The 23603-nt window shown below is 40.2% G+C and overlaps 1 protein-coding gene across 1 annotated transcript in view; it reads left to right on the forward strand.

Moving 5' to 3' along the window:
• Window positions 1-3567: 3567 nt before the first annotated feature.
• The window catches only part of LOC126244783 (serine/threonine-protein phosphatase 6 regulatory ankyrin repeat subunit B-like), a 285876-nt gene continuing 265840 nt past the window's right edge, over window positions 3568-23603 (forward strand). Inside the window, exon 1 of the mRNA XM_049948266.1 lies at window positions 3568-3658. The gene's annotated coding sequence lies outside the window, so the exon portion shown is untranslated. The remainder of the gene's footprint in view (window positions 3659-23603) is intronic.

The following is a 23603-nucleotide window of genomic DNA, read 5'->3' on the forward strand; positions in this document are numbered from 1 at the left end:
TGGATGAAATGGCAATCCTGTAAAAAGCAAGAAGACTGGTCGAAATTCCATAATGCAAGAAAAATTGCTAGCAAAATTATCAGAAATGCCAAGAGAGGTAGATGGAACGAGAAACTTGAAGAAACAAACACAGCCTTCAAGAAACACAAATCACGTATCTTTTTCAGAGAAATGAAGAGCAGAATTAAAAGGCTTCGAGGCAAAAGAACGCTTCGTAATAGGACAAGACGGCACAATAAAAATTAGCGAGAAAGAGGTGTGCGAGGAAATGGCTAGGTATTTTAGGGACTTGCTGAACGCAGAAGCACCGACAGTAACGTGGGCACACTTACGCTCTAGGGACGAAAGTCAGGATAGCCTAGACAATGTACCCACCAGGGCAGAATTAGCAGAGACAATTAAAAACAACAAGGCATCCGGCAATGATGGTATCTGTGCTGAAGAGATCAAGTGGGGTGGGCCTGAGATAGAAAGAAGTATGTACAACATAACAATGGATATCTGGAGAAATAAGAAGATATCCATACACTCTAAAGAAGCCGTTATAATACCACTACACAAGAAAGGGGACAAGAAAGTACTGGATAACCAGAGGGGCATCTCTCTCTTAAACATAGGGTACAAGGTTTTGTCGAGAATCTTGCTGAACAGAGTTGAAGAACAACGGGGGTCGACAATAGGAGAGTACCAGTCTAGCTTTAAAAAAGGGAGGAACTGTACAGAAAAGACATTTGGAATAAAAAGGATAATAGAACACATAGGAAAGGAAAAAAGACAATAGTGACGTTTGTGGACTTTCAAAAGGACTACGATTCAGTTGACAGAAGTACTATCTCTGCTTGATGTGTTAGAAGATAGAGAACTGGATGCTACAACACACGCAATAATAAAGTAAACGTTAAGCAGTACGCTGTCAGACAGCTTCGAAATAAAAACAGGAGTCCGCCAAGGGGCGGGCTGTCACCAATTTTATTTAACCTGGTTTTGGACGAAGTACTGAGACAATGGAGACAACTGAATAGCAACATGAAGATCAAAGGTGTGCAAGTAGGGTACAAGGTCAAACATAATGCAACAGTGGACTGTCTGGCATTCACAGACGATATGGCGCTCTTAAATGAGACAGAAGAAGAGGCAAAGAGAGCACCAAAAACTCTAGCCGAAACAGCAGGAAAGGTCGGACTGAAAACTGGATATAAGAAGACCAAGACATTGAACACTGAGTTTGACTGGAAGATAGATGGCCAAGTGGTTGAGAAAGTCAACAGTTTTCGCTATTTGGGGGAAAAGATAACTGGTGGCATACAGAGCAACAGTAGCACAGCTTTTGCAGAAGCTTCGGTATGCGGTGAAAACAACATATGGCAAGAAAAACGTCATGGAATGCCAAATTCCGACATTACACAGCAACTGTAATAAATGCTGCTCTGTATGCATCAGAAACGATCACACTCGACAAGAGAGCTTGTATAGAGCTGGAGAAAGAGGAGCGGAAAATTCTGAGAGACATATGGAGCACCAAAAAACATGGGAATATCTGCATACACAGAACACGACAGGAACAGTTTGAAAATATTAAATCCATATCGAGCGAGATATGGAGGAGGAGGTTACGATTTGTTGGGCACATCATGAGGATGGATGAGGAGAGATTGACTAAGAAGATATGGAATGCAACATGTCATACGGACAACAACTGAGTGAAGGAAGTCAGAGATGACTGGAAGGCTGTAGGAATAAAAGAAAGGAATCTGCAGGCAATAGTACAGGTCAGGGAGAAGTATAAAGGGTTGGTGGTTGGTCACAGGTGGCCGGACACCAAAATCAAAGTTGTCATAACAGAAGAAGAAAGAAACAGAAGAAGCGAAAGAATGAAGAGGTACTGGGAAGAAAGAAGACGTGCAAAACAAGCCACACGTGATCCTGAAGGGTCTTAATGAAACAAAAGAAGAAGAAGAAACCTAAAACGCCGCGCGGGATTAGCCGGGCGGTCTAGGCGCTGCAGTCATGGACCGTGCGGCTGATCCCGGCGGAGGTTCGAGTCCTCCCTCGGGCATGGGTGTGTGTGTTCTTCCTTAGGATAATTTAGGTTAAGTAGTGTGTAAGCTTAGGGACTGATGACCTTAGCAGTTAAGTCCCATAAGATTTCACATACATTTGAACATTTTTGAAACCAAAAACATTAATAGAGGAACAGCCATACATTAAGATTTAAAATAAAAAGATAATAACTGCAACTAAAATTCAGTTTGAAAACCAATTCTTAAATAACAGCAAAAGCTATTAAGAAAAAATGGCAAGTAGAAAATAATTCGGATAAGATGACGAACTAGCAAGCTTCTTGTCACCCCAGGTGTCAACCTACTTAGCTACGCCACTGCTGTAAAGGTACTACAAAGTTGAAGTACGCGGGCAACTACGATTCTTGTGGGTAAAAAATTTAAATTGAACATCTATTCAGCGTGAAATCTGGCGATATATGGACCAAAATGCAATGTCGCGTCCATCCACTGTGAAATGGTGACAACTATTTGACTGAGGCCGCACAGACATGTGTGATGCTGCTTGCGAAGCTCAGATTTTGCACTATGAAATTTCTATCTTTACGGCAAGCTGCAAGGAAATCTGTGGAGAAAGACATTTTTTAACGATGAGAATATTCACACAGCAGTTCTCGAATGGCGGATTTCTTTCGTTGAGTTATTGAACGATTGGTAGAACGTTCCGGGCGTTGCTTACAGATACGGTATTTAGTGACCACGTTTAAAAATTGTGTCATGGATCTGCTTCACTATGACGTGTAGAGCAGCATTCGTTAAAAATAACTTGGGAGTGCCATAATAATATGCAACTACATAAAGGAGGCCGCGTGAGAGAGAGAGAGAGGTTGAGAGAGAGAGAGAAAGATCACTGTTAACATATTTTTTCCTTCGTAATCTTCTTTGTCGGACTACATTCAGTAGGCCTAACCTTGAAATGTAGCATAAGTATCGAACAAATATTTGTCACAAATTTCTGATGCAAGAATGAATAGCCAATAGGTTTCATTATCTTCAGAAAACGCGTTCTTCCGTTGCAAAAAGTTTTTCGGCTGCAGCTCGAACCCACGTGGCCGAGAGAGAATGCAGGCGACTTGCATTTGGGAGTAGCGAGGCTCATTTCCTCCTCCAGACAATGTGATATAGTTTTTGCTAAATCGCGTCAGACGAATGGTGGAATGGTTGCTCGTTCAACAATAGCTTCAACAGTGCGTCACCTGGCTCCTTCTCTTCTTCGCTTCTAATATTAGTAAAGAGTATGCAGTCTTATATGCTTGCGTACCTACTTCCCATTCCGGCAATAATCACAGGAATTGTGGCAACTAAGTTAATTTTTATACAATGGATCTTTCTGCTTCATAGTATTTCCGGAAGTGTTGCGCGTGATAAAAGTTTTCGCGATCAGCGGGTATTATTATCCAGTGCTTTCGGCGATGTATCTAAAGATAAGACAAGTCTGTATCGACGTACCGCGTGGATTACAGCAACGCTTGCAACACAAATTACACCATGTGAAGTCACGGAAGAACACCTATATAAAAACGATTCTCACGTTGTGAAGGTCAGTTTACGTCCTGCCTCGCACACCGCTGGCGCTACAGGACAGACAACGACATCTGGTGAGTACTGCGGCAGGTTTGCAATGATTACTAGCTCTCCGACAGATATATTGGCGTATCTGGGTCATAACGTTCACTTTGCTAGCTGCTGTACTTGGGAGCATATTGTACTGTATCAAATTGTCGAAACCAGGACGAAAGTTTTACTTTTTAAGGCAAACCAGAAAATTTCGTAATGTTATGAAACTACGGTATATTAATTCATATGTATGTAACACATATATTTGTGGAATGATGGGCCTTGGGTCTTCAACATGGAACATAAAATATACTCTGCAGTCTTCAGTGACGAACACAGCTGTTCTTTTCTTTTAAAACATCCGCGCTTCACAAACAAATGAGTGGCCAGAATGTTCACAGTTCCAGAATTAATTCCATGTAATAAGTAAAATGACGCAATAATAAAAAGGTTTGAACTTTTCTGGAGGATCAAGCCAGTTTGCTTTTCCAGGCCTTTGTACAGCAAAGCCATCAGAGAGAGAATAAGCTCCATAAACAAATTGATCTCTTTCTTTTTAAAGAGCCATTCTGACATTCGCATTTAGAGCGAGGTAAACCACAGAGAACCTAAGGCGTATTCATTACTTAAGAACCGTTGCCGTTAACGTACCGGTTATTTTTCTCATACCTTCGAGATCGACACACAGCGAGAATAACAGCGGAATTGGGGAAATGAATAAGGTCGAATAACTGCCGTCACACTTTCAGGGATTATAGAGATCTTAACGCTTCTGTTCGCCACAGCGTCGAGTTTCTATAAAAAGAAAAGAGCTATTTTGACTGTTATCCATTATTATTCCCTGTAGTGAACGACGAATTCCAGCCTCCTCTGAAATTAATAGTGTTCATGTGCACTAATAAAATCTTATACTCCACCAGTAACTACCTAAAATCTTCTGAATTATTAGGTAGCTTCGTGCCTTTCAATATTCTCCTTATCAAAAATTCGTCTCTGTTGCAGGGATATTCATCATAACTACCTACCGGTATCACTATATTGTGTTCAAAGTCACTTTAGGTGACAGCAAATAGTGGGATGCAGTTCTCACGGGAGGTACTGCACGCATTCAACCAATACTACTCTCCCAGAATTACCCCTGTTTTTTCTCTCTCTGTCTCAAACAAATTAACGCAAATACCATTGCTTACTCCAGAGAATTTGAAGCCACAATGATACATAATTTCTTAGCTCAAGGCCCCCCCCCCCCCTCAAGATTCGACTCTAACCACGAGACCTGTAACTGTAGCTGCCAACCCTCCTCTGCGACTAAACTGTCATCTGACACTTGTTCTTGCAGGGAGTTGTTGTGTGAGATCCATTCAGAGAAATGTTCATCCCCAGTTTGACAAAAGGAAGTTAACAAGTTAATAAAAAGAATTATTGCCTGCTTAGTTTGGTTTATTTTTGTTTGCACATAGATTGCAGTTTACTTTAATATTAGACATGCTCAATTACAATTGTTATACAGAATAAACAAAACTGCTTACAAATTTACCTTTTGTAAGACAAAACAACTTTTTTAAAAGTACTAATAGTGATAACAGATAATCAGCAGTTACCAGATATTGTAGATGTAGCAAAAACACATGTGAAACAAATTTTCTTGGTAACACACAATAGTGACAAACACTAATAGTCTACATTAATTTACCACTGAGATTGCTGGCTTAAGGAAAATAGATGAAGTTATGCATGTATACAATTCTGCTGAAAAAATACTAAGACATTTATACTTAATTGGAAAAACTATTTTGTAATCATATTTGCACTAATACATAGCATCAGGAACACAGTTCCCCACTTGGTCTCTACATTATCTTCTGTATTTTCAGCATGCACTTGGTCTTTCATTTTTCTCTCCTCAGGAAGTTAGTTTTCACCTGAAGAAGAAGTGTTATACACTATTTCCAGCTTTAATTTTATGTTTATTCTGTGAATTACTTTCAAGTATTACTTCACCTTATAGCAACCCCTAGAGATAAGACGCTCCTTCAAAGTACTCATTGCCTTTATGCTCTATATGCTATGTGACAGTCTGTCATAAAATAAGCTTCTTGCATTTGTAGGGTCCCTATCTTATCATTTTCAAACTTTTGCTGCAGATATGGAATTTTATCTAGTTCTTGTGTTGTGGTTATGAAAACTGCAGGATTCCTACAGTGGTAGTTTCACTGTGCCACTGATGACATTCTTTTGAAGTTTTAAAAATTCTCTGAATATGTACATCTGCTGCTCCTCCCCACAACGCAATGTGTGTGGGAATTAAGACCATAGGACTTTTTAACTGAGATTTGTGTATCCATCATTTACAATATTTTCTTAATTAATATTTGTACTTATTTTAGAACAGATTTCATTGATGTGGTTTCCACTGCCAGAGATTTGTCCACATTACTCCTAGAAACTTATTAGAGTTAACTTCTTCTAGATCTTCATACCAAATGTCCAGAATAAAATCCTCTAAGCAGACAGTTCCATTTGTTACCAATTTTGTAGATTTTGTTTTCTTCCTGTTGATCAACAGATTATTTTCTCAATGATATGTTTGTATTATTTACATATTCTCACTGGCTCTCTTCTCCAAATTCTTTACTAAGTCACTACATACTAGTAAGGTTGTGCCATTGATATACATAAACGCTTTTTGGTTTACCACTGTTGGCAAGCCATTTTCATAGAAGACATAGAGCAGAAGTCTTAGTGCTGAATCATGAGCTACTCTATGTTTTACCTACAGAAAATCAGAGCAGACATTTTTCTCAGTGTTTCCAGCTTAATGTTTTATTTCGACACACAACTCTCTGTTTTCAACAAAGGTTTTTGTATAATATCCTTGGCTTATTCTCTTATGCCATAGAAGTGCTGTTACTCTAGAAAAATTCTCTGACATACCCAATCAAAAGCTTAGGAAAGGTCTAAGTATGCACCATAAACTTTTTTACTCTGATCATCCAGGGCCTTAATTACGATTGTTATGAACATTGCCACTGCAATCTTCGTGGGTCTCCCCTTTCTGAACCCATGTTGTGCATTATTTAAGATATTTTGTCTCTTTATGAAGCTTATCTTTCACTAATTAATCACTGTTTATAGTACATATTAGACAGAACAATTGTGATAGTTACTGGCCTATGATTTCCTGGCTCTCATCTCTCCTCTCCTTTAAATACTGACACTACCTTGCTCCTTGTTAAATATTTTAGGAACACTTCTTTCATTTGCCAAATTTATCTAGAATGTCAAAGGCTCTGCAGGATATATAGCACATTGTTTAACCATTGTTGTTGATATGTCATCCAAATCCTCTCTATTTTTATTTCCAGTGCTTCAATTATTTTGATACATACAGTTCATCTGTAAGGGAAGCCACCGACTTGGGGTTTTCTGTGCTCATTGGTACTCTGTGCTCATTGGTACTGCTATGTTTTGTTTTAGAAGTTGCTCCCTTGTGACTATGATGCTGACTGAAGCTACACTCTAAGAGAAAAAAAAGATGATGCACCACAAAGAAATCATTCAAATGGTACACAATTGATAGATGTGATTTACATGTACAGACAGTCAAATGATTCCAACTTCAGAAAAAAATAGACGTTTTATTCAAGAGAAGGAGCTTCACAAACTGAGCAAATCACTAATATGTTGGTGCACCTTTGGCCCTAGTGCAAGCAGTTATTCAGTCTCTGGCCCAAATTCAAGCAGTTATTCAGCTTTGCACTGATTGACAGAGTTGTTGAATGTCCTCATGAGGGATATTGTGGCAAATTCTGTCCAATTGATGTGTTAGATAATCAAAATTCTGAGCTGGTTGGAGAGCCCTGCCCACAGTGCTCCAAACATTCTAGCCAAGTAATAGAAACACTCACTGTGTGTGGGCGGGAATTATCTTGCTGAAATGTAACTCCAGGACGGCTTGCCATCATGGGCAACAAAAAGGGGCATAGAATATTGTCAACATACCACTGTGATGTAAGGGTGCTGCAGATTATGACTAAAGGAGGCCTGGTATGAAAAAAAAAAAAAAAAATGGCATCCCAGATCATCATGTCAGGCCATATGGCAGACAACAGTCAGGTTGGTATCCCACCAGCGTCCACAGTGTCTCCAGTCATGTAATCTCATTGACTGAAGTAGTCCTGCTTCGAATTGAGCCCCAATGACAGGGAAGGCATGTGTGGCGAACAGCAGTGGGACACCATACTGTCCAACAACCATGAGTAATGGCCTGGCGTGCCATTTGTTTCATAGCAGAACCTCTTTAGTTGTCATCTGCGGCACCCTTTCAGCACAGTGGCACATCGATGGCACTCTGAGCCATCCTGAGCATACATTTCAGCAAGATAATGCCCTCCTGTAGAAAGCAATAGTTTCCATTGCTTGGCTTCATGTTTGCCAAACCCTACCTTGGCCAACAAGGTCCCTAATCTCTCCCAAATTGAGAACGTTTGGAGCATTATGGGGGGTACATCTCATCTACCAATTTTCATCCCATTTGGATAATTCCTTTGTAGTGTGTATGTATGATTTTTTTGTCGTAGAGTGTATCACACACCTGTTATGGAGCTGTCACTTCTTGTCCATTGCATGTTAACATCATATTTGTATCTTTTAAGACATATGGCTCTTTTCTGTTCTCATTTACATAATTCCAGACTGTTTTAGAGATGTTAGAAGAAGTTTGTATTTTTAGTTTTTGGTGGCTAGCATTTGCCTCTCTTATCATCCAGGTGCATGCTTTCTTCTAGCACCTGTACGCCTCATGATTTGCATGTCCTTTACCTTTCTGGCGAATGTCGTAAAGCACAATCAGTTCGTCTCTTGCTTTTTCATTTTAATAGTCATAAATTTCTTGTTTGTTTTATCACCAGTAGTTCTGTGTACTTCAGGACAAGTTACATTTATGAGGCATCTTAGTATGTCACAGAAAGTTTCCCAGCTGTGTCACAGAAAGTTTCCCAGCTCTTTTTTACACTGTCCTCTATAAAAGCATCATCTCATTTTTATGGTTTTAGCAAAAGTTTCAGCCTTTTCTAATGTAAATGAAAATTCTGCTTGAAAATTCGCAAGAAATTGTGTGAGAAAGAAGAGGAAGCTGGAAAGCAATTGAAAACAATGTATGGATAAGGGGAACATCATGATAGATTCATTTGCTGTGTTTCCGGTACATCATCATGTTTATGACTACTATTGCAAAAAGGATCATTCAATATTCAACAAATAACCAGTTAGAATTAAGGAAGCAGATCTGTTTCTAGGTAGCTGCACATTGATATTTTCAGCTGTGCATAACCTGGATTTTCACTACGATTCTGTGGTTGTAAGCTGTTGTTGGAAAGAGAAACTGTTGCTGAATGGGTATGCCAATTTGTGAGGCAGATGTGAATGTTAATGAAGGAGTGTGACTATGAAATGTGGAACAGTTCTAGCCATATTCTAAAGAAGAAATGGACAGATGACGCAACTAGAGGAACATGACAATATTTTCTGTCAAGGGAAGCAGTCTTATCTTTTGCAGTCAGAAACCTCACAAATTTTCTGTAAAAGTGTCACACACAAGAGTCATACAGAGGTGATGAATGTGAGCAACCTGTGTAGATGGCAGCTGAATGAACCAAGCCCACTGTTCCCATGTAAACCATGTTGGCAATAAGCATATGTTCATTTATGATGGTTGGTCATGGGTTGAAGACAGGAAAAAGAGGGGTAGGTTAAACTATGTACCTCTCCTGGTTAATTCTTAAATCATCTTTCTTGTTTGTTTTTACAATCAGTTTTTCACCACCCTCTGTGCCTGCATTCTTGCTGGGGGCCCATCTTGTTGGCTCTTGGAAAGATGCTGCTGTTCCTGTTTTTTAAATAAAAAAAGACAGGCAATTATCATGAACAATCATGATATGTTTATTAAGAGGTTCTTATACTCATTAATACCAAATATATGAGCACCGTCAATGATTATTGATGGTGCTCCTAACCATTCTGATGACAGGCCACCTCCCATGGTAAAGTGCTAGGGGAGGTGACTGATTTGCTTCAGATTCACAAGGTTGAACTATGTGAGAATCTTAGAAAGGTGAAGCTTTTTGAATTAATACCTCTCCATAAACCATGGCTCTGCAGATAGATTCTATTAACTGGCAAAAACATATGTGCATTTGAAAGCTCCTCAGTTGAATTAAGAGAACAAAATATTGTCATTATTTCAATGTACAGAATTCCAGGTGTAGCAGTAACAAGTTTATTTTTACCAAAGTTAATGGGTCTTTTACAGAAAGTCAGTAGTGACAAATAGAAAAGGGTTTTAATAGCCACTGATTTCAATGTAAATTTATCAAGTGAAACCAGTGACTCAATACAGTTTATGGACCTAATCCAAAAATTTGGGTCAATGCGAACTTCACGGAATTCACAAGAAAAAATGACAATACAGAAACCTGTATCGATAATATTCTAACAAATTATAAATTCAATGACGCAAGGAAGCTATGTGTAATTTAGGATTTTCGGACCATTCTGCTTTGTTTACTGAAATTACTAATACAAATGAACAAAGTACTCGAAAAACTTGCAACAAAAGACATTTTGCTGTTAAAAACGTAAAATTGTTCTTCTCTAAATTAGAAGAGATGGAGTGACAAGCCCAAGATGAGATTCCAATCTCTGTACATTTCAACATATTTTTTGAAAATTTTTTCCTTGTATTTAATGAAATATTTCCACTTAGAGTGTGTGAGACGAAAGTGTTTACTAAGCTAAATTGGCTCACTGCTGGAATAAAAATATCCAGTGAAAAAAAGACAACTGCGGAAGGAACTGAAATACAACAAAGACCCTGTTTTCATTAACTATATTAAACAATGTAAAAGCATATTTAAAAGCATAGTGAAAGCAGCAACACAAATTGTTAACAATAAAAACATCTCTGCTCATGGAAACAAGTCAAAGGCAGCATGGTCCAGCGTAAAATCAGAACTAGGCATTAGAACTGGGTGGGGAGTAAAATTGTAACGAACCTGGATTAGATGTCAGAGTCATTCAAATATTTTTTATAAATGCATCTAAATCAGATGTAAATGTACAAGCTCACACAGAAAATGTACATTTAAGACACAAGCCAGAAGAATACTTTAACAAATTTCAGAAAATTTTGATTAAAGATGTAGAGAAAATCATATTACAGCTAAAGAACAAACATTCCCAATCTTTATTCTCCCGATTTTTTCAAAAATGTTTGAAAAAGTGGTGGTAACACAAATTAAAAAAATTATTGAGAAATCAAACATAATTTCAGATAATCAATATGGCTTTCAAAAAGACAAGAGTACAATATTGGCCATTAATGAGTTTGTGAAAAAAATCAGCTCCACCTTAAACAAGTTGAGAAAAGTTGCAGGATTATTCTGTGACCTCAAAAAAGCATTTGATTGTGTAAACCATCACTTGCTCCTGTATAAAATGGAAAGACACAGAATTGGGGGTTGTGTTTTAAAGTGTTTTAGGTCATACCTCATGAACAGAAAACAAAGGGTTGTTATATTGTCAAGTAAAGTAAATTCCTTCCCTGAATTGATGATTATGTCACAAGGAATTCCACAAGGCTCAATTGTGGGCCCAATTTTGTTTTTACTTTGTGTAAATGATGTAGTCCTGAACATAAATTCACACTCAGTTTCCTTCAGCTGTCACAAAACTATTAGACAGTTTGGAAAACTTGTTCCAACTAAATGGGCTAAAACTGAATATTGGGAAAACACATTTGCTGCAGTTTAAAACTAAAAACTCTAAGGTAAAAGAATTCAATATTAGTCGTAGAAACCAAGAACTGAAAGAAGCAGACTGTGTTAAATTTTTAACCCCACATTAGGACCAAAATCTATACTGGTCTTCACACGTAAAGTATTTAGCAAGTAAATTTAACAGTCTGACATCTGCAATGAAGATTCTGTCATATTCAACTAGCATGGAGATAAGAAAAATAGTTTACCACAGCTACTTTGATTCAGTTATAAAGTAAGGCATTATTTTTTGGGGAGGAACAAGCAAAATGACTAGAATCTTAAAATTACAAAAATAAATTGTTAGAAATATTCCTAATACAAAACCATAAGTATCCTTTCTCCCACTGTTAAGAAATTAAAAAATATTGAGTGCTCCATGTTTGTACATTTATAAACTGATTATTTTTGTATACAGTAACTCCAAGCTATTCATAGACAATAACTTTCAAACATCAATACAGTACTAGGAACAATGAGAATTTCATGCTTCCCACTCATAGATTAAAGCTGTTTGTACTGACCATAGAATACAAGGGCATGAAAATTTACAACATACTAAAAAAGAAACAAATCCTCAGTATGGAGATGGGCAACTAAAGCAAAAACTACAACAATTGTTAGTACAGAAATGTTATTATTCCCTAGAAGAATTTCTTAATGATAATATGACAATCTGAACATGAAGGCAAGTGGCTTTAATGTTTTGTTTATTAAGCTTAGAAGTTTTATGTCTAATAAATGACTGTAATAATTATTCTCTCTTTTTACAGTAATACTGTTGTTAGGCTACACACAATCTCTGTAAATTATAAATTAATTATTATTGTTTCTGTAATACGCATAAATTGTAATTGCAGTATTGACAAGTCCCCTGTAGAAATCTTGTGATTTAACTCTGTATGTTATGGGAGAATAAAAATTCAGATTCTGAGCCATTAGTCTGCCACCTTATCACTGCCACTTAAACCCAACTGAAATGACATGGACCTAAATCTAAGGTTACATTGCTAAGGGTAATACTAATAGAAAGGTAGTCTATCTACAGTCATTTGACTGAACAATGAACCTGATGGGAAGTCATCTCTGCAGTTTGGAAGAAAGCCACGAGTAATAAGCAATGCATCATGGAAAAATAATGGCAGCATTAAGCTATTGTAAGAATAAGTATGTAGGCTTCCATGGCCAGTGTAATTTTGGATAAAATAATTTTAGGTATTATGCCACATCTTTGTAAAACACTAAAGCAACTGAATTGCTGACATTTTGACTGACTTTGCAGCGGTCCTCTTTAACACAATTAACTGCTGGAGACTGGTGAATGTCTGCACCTGTATAGTCTATTTCAGTTATTTGATGGTTGCTAGCATCACATATTTGTGATTCATTGGACAATTTGAAGAAGGGATGGCCATGTTACATGCTTCTCTGGATGTGGAGATTTAAAAAACATCTAGGAACAAACTAGGACACCATAGCTACAGGAAACTGATGCACACTGAAAGGTACCGGCATGCTGATCTGCACCACCATTCTGCACAGAAGATTGCTGTTTATGTGCACTGACAGCCCATGCTTACCTGATTAGTGATGCTAACAAAATAGAACATGAACTCAGCAAGCTCAAGACAACATTCCTTGCAAACAGATATAGAAACACAAACATAAAATGAGCTACAAGGTACAGCAAAGACAAAATAGACAAAGGTACGGAAGAAACTCTTCCTGTTGTGTGCTTACCTTATGTGAGAGGTGTGAGTGATCGCATAGGCAAGGTTGTGCCTCGTGGAGGAATCAGACTTGTATTTCAGAGTGGCTGCAAGATCTGGGATCTATTGAGGCCCACAGATGATCCAACAGGTGCTCTGCATGTATCTACAAACTTCAGTGTGAATGTGGCGAAGTCTATGTTGGTGAAACTGGGACAGCCATTAGCACTTGCATTTGAGAGAATGAGCATTATGTATGACTGGGGCAGAACAACAAGTTGACTATAGCAGAACACAACCAGGGATATGGCCATTCTATCTATTTTTAAGCTCGTGTGCTTGCTCATAACAGAAAATAAAAGAGGCTACTGAAACAATTAAATGCTCAAACAGCATGAACAGGGAGGATGGTTACAAGTTACCTGCAGTTTGGCTTTCAGTGACTGCAGCCTGGCAGACTGAGTGAGTTCACCAACCAGTAGTACCACTTGGCCTGGGTTTAAGAGCATAAAAAGTGGCTGTGAGAGACCTGCCGCGTGTCTTTAATGCTTCACAGCAGGAAAACAATACCCCCTGCATACAAGCTGCCAGTTTGTTATTGCCAACTCGTCGCCTATGAGAGTTGCCTACCAATCACTTACTAGAGTAGCACACGCAGTATCCTGCTCATTTGCAGCTGCCTACCAGTTGTCTACTAGAGTGGTCTTCCAATCACCTACCAGAGTAACACAGGCAGTAGACTACTGTGCTGTTATCCCCCTCCATGACACCTCTCTTCAGATTGTCAAATGACATCTTGGATATTTGATGTCAGTAGCCATCAGATAACCAAAATAGACAGTCTGTAGGAGAAGACATTCACCAGTATCCAGCAGTTAACTGATCTCTAATACCCTAAATTATTTTTATTCAATCTTTTAGGAATATTTAGTAGAGAAAATGATCACATAATTAAACAACTTTTTATTGTGACTTAAAACATCTGTTATAGGGATGAGAATAATGTCAATAGAGTTTCCATTGTCACAAAAAAGAAGTGTAGGTAAATTCAGCAGAATGTTTGGAAAGTGCGGCTTACATACCTGCATAGCAAAATTATATTTTCATAATCTCCTTTACTAGGTCCCTTCCAAATAATACAAATTTCTCAACAGAGGGAAGAATAACCACCCATGCCCTGAAGAAAGAACATGGTTTGATCACTCTCTGTGCAAGCAAAATCTTCAACATTGTTGTGATGAAAAACAGTGAATACCTGATTGACATCATCTACCAACTGTCTAACTCTTCTACCCACAAACTTGCCCCGGTGATCCCATCTCAGAAGTCCAGCATAACCTCTAATTCCTTCTCAAATCCTTAGGCCAACCTAGAACCTCTTTCCTGAATCCATTTCTATCCTCAGTTCATTACTCCTTCTCACCCATCTTCTACATACTTTACAAAATTCATAAACCTAACCATCCTGGTAACCACAGTGTAGGTTTTTATTGCATTCCCATTGAAATAATAATGGCCTCCACTTGCCAACACCTCAAACTCATTTCCTGCAAATTAATATACCATATAAAATACCCAAACTACTTCCTTCATCATCTCTTAATCATCTTCCCGCCATTACTACATGGATCCCTACTTTTCACATTTGATGCCATATCCCTATACACCAGCATCACTATGAACATGACCATGTCATTGTTGAACATTGCCTCTGCTGACATCTTACTGACTTCAGATCCATCCTGTAATTCTTCACACACCTGACCAACTACTTCCTTGCCCAAAACTGCTTCTCATTTTAGGAGAAGATAACGCACAAATCCTTGAACACTCATGTGATATCCTCCAACCTGACATGTGTATGTACTATTTAGAGGAAACATTCATAGACACTCAAGATCCAAAACTCCTCAATTGATTCAGATTCATTGGTGGATTTGACCCTGAGCCAACACATTCTGTGCTTATTCCTTCACAGCCTTGACACTTTTCTCTAATATATTTTCTCTTGTCCTCCTCAGCCCAGCATGCCACCTTCCTGGTCACTGACCTCCACCTTCCTGATGGATCCATAAGAATCTCTGTTCAAAACAAGCCCAAAAATCTTAACAATGTTTTCAGTCTTGTTTATGTGCCCATGCACTCAATGTCTCAACTGTATGGTGGGTTGTCTTTATTCCTTCTATTGTTTATGCTGCTAGGAGGCCACTATTTCTTGTTTGAAATCAGAAAATATGTGTCTTCGTCTCCACATTAGATCTAATGGAAACAAACAGACCTGACCTCTTTGAGGATATCCATATCAAAACTGGTGTCAATGACCATAAGGCAGTTGTAGCAACAGTGATTACTTGATCCATAAAGGGCAGCTAAAATAAGTAGGAACATTTACATATTATGCTAAATATGCCATTGTGTCACATCTAGAAGAAGATCGCAAAAAATTAACAGTGAGTAGGAACATGTAGATGAATTGTGGCTCAATGTCAGTATTAAAATAATAGATAGGTACTTAGAAGAACAGTTCCTGATGGTAGGGACCCTGTATGACATACAATCTCTCCAGAACATTTCTAAAGAAACAGCAACTACTACACAGCAGGTGTGATAGGTCTAAAGAGGTCCTTGACGTGCAGTGTGTGGAGGGTGTAGTTCAGAGGACAGAGGTGGTTTTGTGAAGTTTTGGTTTTGCCATTTCTTCTACATCTTCGTGATGAGTTTTTTGTGAACAGTTCCATCTTCCATGATGAGAATAACTGTATTAAAGATCTACATGTATATGTTCCTGAATCAAAAAATGGAAAATCCAGGATGTAATGTGACAATATTATGAAGAGGAAAGTTGCCACTCACCATAGGCCTTACTGGCTGAAACATTTATTTGTTTGTGACAGTCTTTTTGTTGTGCCTATCTGCGACTCAGCATCTCCTCTATATCGTGAGTGGCAACGCTCCTTTTCAGAATATTGTTCATACATTATTGGTTTGACAAATGCCTTGACTGGCTCACTAAATCATCCACAGGAAATTTTTGGGACTGTTTGCATCAGTGGGTAAATGTAGAAATCATCATCCCTGCAATGTGGTAGATCTTTGAGTTCTAATGCCAGAATGAATTTTTCACGCAGCAATGAAGGGTGTACTTATATGAAACATACTGCCAAATTAAAACTGTGTGCCAGACTGAGACTTGAACTGGGGATCCTTGCCCTTCACGGGAATGTGCTCTACTGATTGAGCTACCCAAGGACAACTCATGACCCATCCTCACAGCTTTACTTTCGCTGATATCTCATCTCCTATCTTCAGAACTAAACTATGTCTCTGCATTATCCATTCTTTCAGGATTGCTAGTCCTGCAAATTATGCTGGAGGACTTCTGTGAAGTTTGTGGAAGATAGCAGATCAGGTAATGGCAAAGTAAAGCTGTGAAGACAGGTCATGAGTCATACCTGGGTAGCTCAGTTGGTACAGCACTTTCTTGCCGAAGCCAAAAGTCATGAGTTCAAATAGCAGTCTGGTGCACAGTTTCAATCAGCCAGGAAGTTTCATACAGTGCTTACTCTGCTGCAAAGTGAAAAATTCATTTTGGAAATATCCCCCAGGCTGTAGCTAAGCCATATACTACACTATCCCTTCTTCCAGAAGTGCTGATCCCACAAGTTACGCACGAGGATGTTTTGGAAGATAGGAGATGATGTACTGGTAGAATTAAAGCTGTGAATGTTATATCCTAGCCAGTAATGCCACCCGAGCCCGCTGCCAAAAGGTTGGCAGCATCAAAGTCCGGACGCCATCCGCATAAGCAGCGCCAGCGAGACAGGAAATCGCCGCAAGTCTGCGCGCGCCACCGCTGGCTTCTGGTTTCTTAAGCGCTGGAGTCGCGAGCGCTAGGACAGTTCTGTATTCGCCACTCAGTTGTATACTCGCCACCGAATTGTGTACTTGCTAGTCAGTTGTGTGTTCATCGCAGCAGAGTTGTTGTTTGTCGTCAGCCGACGCTGACCTAGCCGCTCCGACTCGAACTAGACAGATTTCTGTAGACACGGAGTTCACTACTGTGTTCCTGTATCTTCGTTAATAAAGATAAGTACCGACTTTTATTTAATCATAGTGTTTGGGTTTTCATCTTTCTGTTCACTGTTCCAGTGGACCGGTCGGCCCGCTATTAAAAGTGTGGCGGTGACTTCGTAAGCCGTTTCTACAGCGAATTGTTTGTCGCTATGAACGCCGCCACAAAAGTGAAGATGGGTGATGAGTTGTGCTTCTGTAGCTGTCAGCAGAGTACTTGCACGTAAAAGGCAAACATCCTGATTTCGAGTTTCAGTTTTAATCTGCCAGGAAGTTTCAATTAGTGAGTGGTCTGAGCTGGATATGGTGTATGTGGTATGCATTACTGTAAGACCTTCGGTACATACACCATCAGATTATTTGACTTGTTGCTCTAACGAAGTAGGCGAGTGTCAGAAATACATCTCGTGGTCTTATCGTGGCGTGTTTATCTTCTGCCGTTAGGTCAGACGCAGAAATGCCACTTGCACGCTTAGAGTAGCAGATTGACGGTGACCAACTTTAAACAGAACTTAATTAATTTTCACACACATTTATTAAAATAATAAAAATCATAAACCTTACTTAACTTGATTCAGGATGCTATTTACAATTGACAATCTGAAGTTCCTTTGGTCTTGGTACGTTAATCTTATTCTCACATATCTCTGATACTTGACAAAGTGTCTATACATTTATCTTCATGGCTATGTACAGGAATATGATAATCTTCTTAGGTGCAGACTGGAACTTGATTATAGACTGGTACAGTCTAATGCAGACTAATGCAGACTAATGTAGACTAATGGAGACTAATGCAGATTGACTAATCGGAGGTCTGTAAACTCGTTATAATACCTCGAGCGTTCGTGTATCACTGCGCGAGTGTGATCCGCGAGGAGAAAAGGTTCTACGTTAGCAGCAATCTCATTGGCTGCGTTACATATTAATACGCGGATTGGCGTAAGCAGAATTTGGTCCATCTCTAAGACAGCGCCATCTCGTAGTGCGGAGACGGACAAGTGCTGCACCTGTGCTGTTGTGCTTAGCGGGTCGCGCTCTAGTGGGAAAGATGTGTACGCGCTGACTACGCGGAACTATCTACACAACAGTGTACCAATAGATCCTCTAATACTCTTCCTCACCAAACCAAGGCTGTTATGACACAGTATGACCATGTTTCTCCTGGGGGTCACTATTTTGTTTGTTTGGTAAACTAGCATGATCTGTTGAAACAAAGATCATGTAACTCAAATAACATGGCTTGAGAATCCTATGCATGAGTGACATAGGGCTGTGCAAGATTTGGGATTTTAACATTATCAGTACACTAGCATGCAAAGATTAGAGCTAAAAGAATAACAAACTGGAATTCTGCAACTGGCTATTGCATCAATGCAGTAAACAGCAATATTTACTGATGAGTGTACTTTGGACTGATGAAGCTATGTATACCAGGAAAGATATTGTGAACATATACAAGACACATTTCTAGGCATCAGAAAACCGTTCTTTAGATTGTGAATAAGGATTTCAAATCTGAAGATCCATTAAAATATGGGCTGGAATTTTGAAAGACTCAAAAACTGGTCCGGTTTGTATTTGCTTCACGAGACTGAATTATATTCATTTCTGTGTTCTCCTTAGAGATGATCTTTCTGTTCTATCATTTACCCTCATATCATGGATGTGTCATGTGACATTGTTTAAGTAATGGAACGTGACTGAAGGATCAGTTGTGATATTGCTGTTTCTTGTTCAGCAAGATCTTATGATTTACCTCCAGGGGAGGTCTTCTGTGGGATCCAATCTAACCTCAGGAACGCACAGACAAAATGAACACAACACATTATTACATCTAGGAATCACTTGTACAAGACACTTGCCACAGAGTGGCTACACTATTAGTCCAATAATCCTACTCAAAAGTCAACATGTAACTGAGGACGAGGCTGGTCGGACCAGACTCTACAACCTGTTGGCTGGCCAGTAGAGTGCATGGAGGAGGGGCTCTGTGAACATCCATGAGTGGTGACCTCTGACTGGTCTATTACCTGCTCACTTCTGTGGTGTGCCTTACAATTGTGCACTCAGATCTCGGTTGTGTGATATATGTGGGTCACTATTCACCTCCTCCCTCGAGGAGAATAATGTCACTAATTTCACAGGCGAAGTGTGGATGGCTGCAATATTGAGGTGGTGTCCGCGCCCACGGAAGCCTTGGAGTTGAAAGGAGAGAACAACTCCAGGTCACCGGAGGCCTTAGAATGTGGGTGAAAGAGGCCTTTGCAAGGAGTGCACTGATGCCTCCCTGTCGGAGCCTGTAATGACTGATCGTCAATGGACAGTCCAAGCCAGGATCCCTGGTGACGTTTGGTGGCAGTGTGGAAGGTGGAGGTGACTCCGCTGCAGGATGAGGTTGCGCAGGAGACATTGAACCAGTGAAGGGCTTCTCCAGTGGCTGGAGGGGCACTAGAGCTGTTGCCGGATGCTGTGAAGTCATAGGATCAACAAGTGGAGGTGCTTATGAGGCAGAAGAGGAGGCTGGAACACTGGTGGGTAGGTGGCACAAGTGACCAGGGCACTGATGAAGGTGGTTTTGTGGCCAGGGCAGGAGGGTGGGTGCCCACCTGGATTTGCAGCTGGTTTTGATGGCACCGGACCTCCAGGTCTCCAGTCTGGAGGGTGTAGATGCGGCAGCAGTTCTGACACACGACAACTGCCAATAATCAGCAGGGGCACCAACCGAGACCACGCACCCAAATTATCATCGCTGGTGGAAAACTTAGTACAGCAGAACACCAGGATACAGGTTAGCTGGCTGTTTTTCAAGGAGTTCTATGCAGGATGGTGAAGTGGCCATGTACATAAAAAACAATATTCCATTTGAGTCCATAGACATATCACGGTACTGCACTGAACAGATACTTGAATGTTGTTGCAGGGGCAGTTGCATTTATTGAAACTAAACTTCTAATTTTTGTTGGTTATGGATCTACTAACTCTGACTTCAGAGCATTTCTGCTCAAACTAGAGAGGGTTCTTGATTCACTTTATAGGAAGTACCAGAAATTAGTTATATGTGGTGACTTCAGTATTAATTTTGTATATGATTGTGCAAGAAAAAGGATGTTGGTAGATCTCCTAAAATCATATGAACTGATGCAGATTGTGTTTTTTCCAAGTAGGGTGCAGGGGAACAGTAGCACAGCCATGGACAATATTTTTATTCATTCTTCACTACTAGATGGGCATTCTGTTAATAAAAGGCTTTTGTACTCAAACAAGTGTCAGATATAATTACAAACTATGTAGGGAAATTAATCCAATGGCAATAGAGAGTTTTTTAAAACTTGTCAAGGAACAAGAGTGGCAGGATGTTTATAGCGCTGATAACATAGATGACAAATACAATGTTTTTCTTAACACATTTCTCATGCTCTTTGAGAGTTGCTTTCCATTAGAACATTCTAAACAGGGTACTAACAGAAGAAAACAACCTGGGTGGCTGACTAGTGGGCTAAGGATATTATGTAGAACAAAGCGGGAATTATATCAAAATGTTAGAAGTAGTCACAATCAAGCTATGGTTGCCCATTACAAACAGTACTGTAAGGTGCTTAAAATGTTATTAGGAAGGCAAAGAGTATGTGGTGCACAAATACACTCCTGGAAATTGAAATAAGAACACCGTGAATTCATTGTCCCAGGAAGGGGAAACTTTATTGACACATTCCTGGGGTCAGATACATCACATGATCACACTGACAGAACCACAGGCACATAGACACAGGCAACAGAGCATGCACAATGTCGGCACTAGTACAGTGTATATCCACCTTTCGCAGCAATGCAGGCTGCTATTCTCCCATGGAGACGATCGTAGAGATGCTGGATGTAGTCCTGTGGAACGGCTTGCCATGCCATTTCCACCTGGCGCCTCAGTTGGACCAGCGTTCGTGCTGGACGTGCAGACCGCGTGAGACGACGCTTCATCCAGTCCCAAACATGCTCAATGGGGGACAGATCCGGAGATCTTGCTGGCCAGGGTAGTTGACTTACACCTTCTAGAGCACGTTTGGTGGCACGGGATACATGCGGACGTGCATTGTCCTGTTGGAACAGCAAGTTCCCTTGCCGGTCTAGGAATGGTAGAACGATGGGTTCGATGACGGTTTGGATGTACCGTGCACTATTCAGTGTCCCCTCGACGATCACCAGTGGTGTACGGCCAGTGTAGGAGATCGCTCCCCACACCATGATGCCGGGTGTTGGCCCTGTGTGCCTCGGTCGTATGCAGTCCTGATTGTGGTGCTCACCTGCATGGCGCCAAACACGCATACGACCATCATTGGCACCAAGGCAGAAGCGACTCTCATCGCTGAAGACGACAAGTCTCCATTCGTCCCTCCATTCACGCCTGTCGCGACACCACTGGAGGCGGGCTGCACGATGTTGGGGCGTGAGCGGAAGACGGCCTAACGGTGTGCGGGACCGTAGCCCAGCTTCATGGAGATGGTTGCGAATGGTCCTCGCCGATACCCCAGGAGCAACAGTGTCCCTAATTTGCTGGGAAGTGGCGGTGCGGTCCCCTATGGCACTGCGTAGGATCCTACGGTCTTGGCGTGCATCCGTGCATCGCTGCGGTCCGGTCCCAGGTCGACGGGCACGTGAACCTTCCGCCGACCACTGGCGACAACATCGATGTACTGTGGAGACCTCACGCCCCACGTGTTGAGCAATTCGGCGGTACGTCCACCCGGCCTCCCGCATGCCCACTATACGCCCTCGCTCAAAGTCCGTCAACTGCACATACAGTTCACATCCACGCTGTCGCGGCATGCTACCAGAGTTAAAGACTGCGATGGAGCTCCGTATGCCACGGCAAACTGGTTGACACTGACGGCGGCGGTGCACAAATGCTGCGCAGCTAGCACCATTCGACGGCCAACACCGCGGTTACTGGTGTGTCCGCTGTGCCGTGCGTGTGATCATTGCTTGTACAACCCTCTCGCAGTGTCCGGAGCAAGTATGGTGGGTCTGACACACCGGTGTCAATGTGTTCTTTTTTCCATTTCCAGGAATGTAGAATAGCTAATTCACAGGATAAAATTAAAACCATATGGTCAGTTGTAAAGGAAGAGTTTGGTCAGTAGCACAAAGTCGACGATATAAAGTCAGTTTGTAGTAAAAATATTTCTGTTACTGATAAATCAAATATATGTGCAGTATTTAACAATGATTTGCTGAGCATTGCTGCTGAATTAAATAAACATTTAGTTTCTACAGAGAATCATGTAACTCTCTTGGAAAATGCCTTTCCGAGACTGATGTATGAAATATTCCTCTGTGATACTGACAGGGAGAGATTGAGTCAATAATTAAATCACTGAAGACTAAGGACTCTCACGAATATGGTGGAGTGCGTAGAAGATTATTAAAGTACTGTGCTGCAAATGTTATCCCCGTACTCAGCCATATTTATAATTTTTCCTTTAGGAATGGTCAGTTTAAAGTACTCAGTAGTAAAGATGCTTTACAAATAGGGAGAAAGGGATAATGAAGGCAATTTCAGACCTGTTTCTATGCCATCAGTGTTTGCTAAAGTTTTTGAAATGGCTGTGTATGTAAGGATAATTGATCATTTTATATCACGTAATTTGCTATCAAATGTACAGTTCGGCTTTAGAACTTATTTAACAACTGAAAATGCTATATTCTCTATTCTATGTGGGGTTCTGGAAGTTTAAACAAAAGGTTTTGAACTCCAGGAATATATTTTGATTTGACTAAGGCGTTTGATTGTGTTGATTACAAAATATTGCTCCAGAAGTTGGACTATTATGGTATATGGGGAGTAGCTCACAATTGGCTCACCTCTTACTTTAACAGGCAGCAAGAGGTAATTATTCACAGTGTTGAGAGTGGCTGTAATGTGGGGTCTGAGTGGGGTATGGCCAAATAGGGGGTGCCCCAGGGATCAGTGTTGGAGCCACTCCTGTTCCTTGTTTATATAAATGATATGCCCTCCAGTATTACGGCTAACTCTAAAATATATCTGTTTGCTGATGACACTAGCTTGGTAGTAAAGGATGCTGTGCGCAACATTGGCTCAGTTTCAAACAGTGCAGTTCATCAGATAAGTTCACAGATTGCAGAAAGTAAACTAATGCTAAATCACAGTAAGAGTCAGTTTTTATAGTTTATAACTCATAATTCAACAAAACCTGACGTTTTAATTTTGTAGAATGGGCATATGATTAGTGAAACTGAACAGTTTAGATTTCTAGGTGTTCGTATAGATAGTAAACTGTTGTGGAAAGCCCACATTCAGGATCTTCTTCAAAGACTTTATGCTGCCTTTTTTACTATTTGAACTGTATCTGAAGTGAGTGATTGTTCAACAAGAAAAT

The sequence above is a fragment of the Schistocerca nitens genome, chromosome 1 (assembly GCF_023898315.1).
Source record: "Schistocerca nitens isolate TAMUIC-IGC-003100 chromosome 1, iqSchNite1.1, whole genome shotgun sequence".
Taxonomy (NCBI): domain Eukaryota; kingdom Metazoa; phylum Arthropoda; class Insecta; order Orthoptera; family Acrididae; genus Schistocerca; species Schistocerca nitens.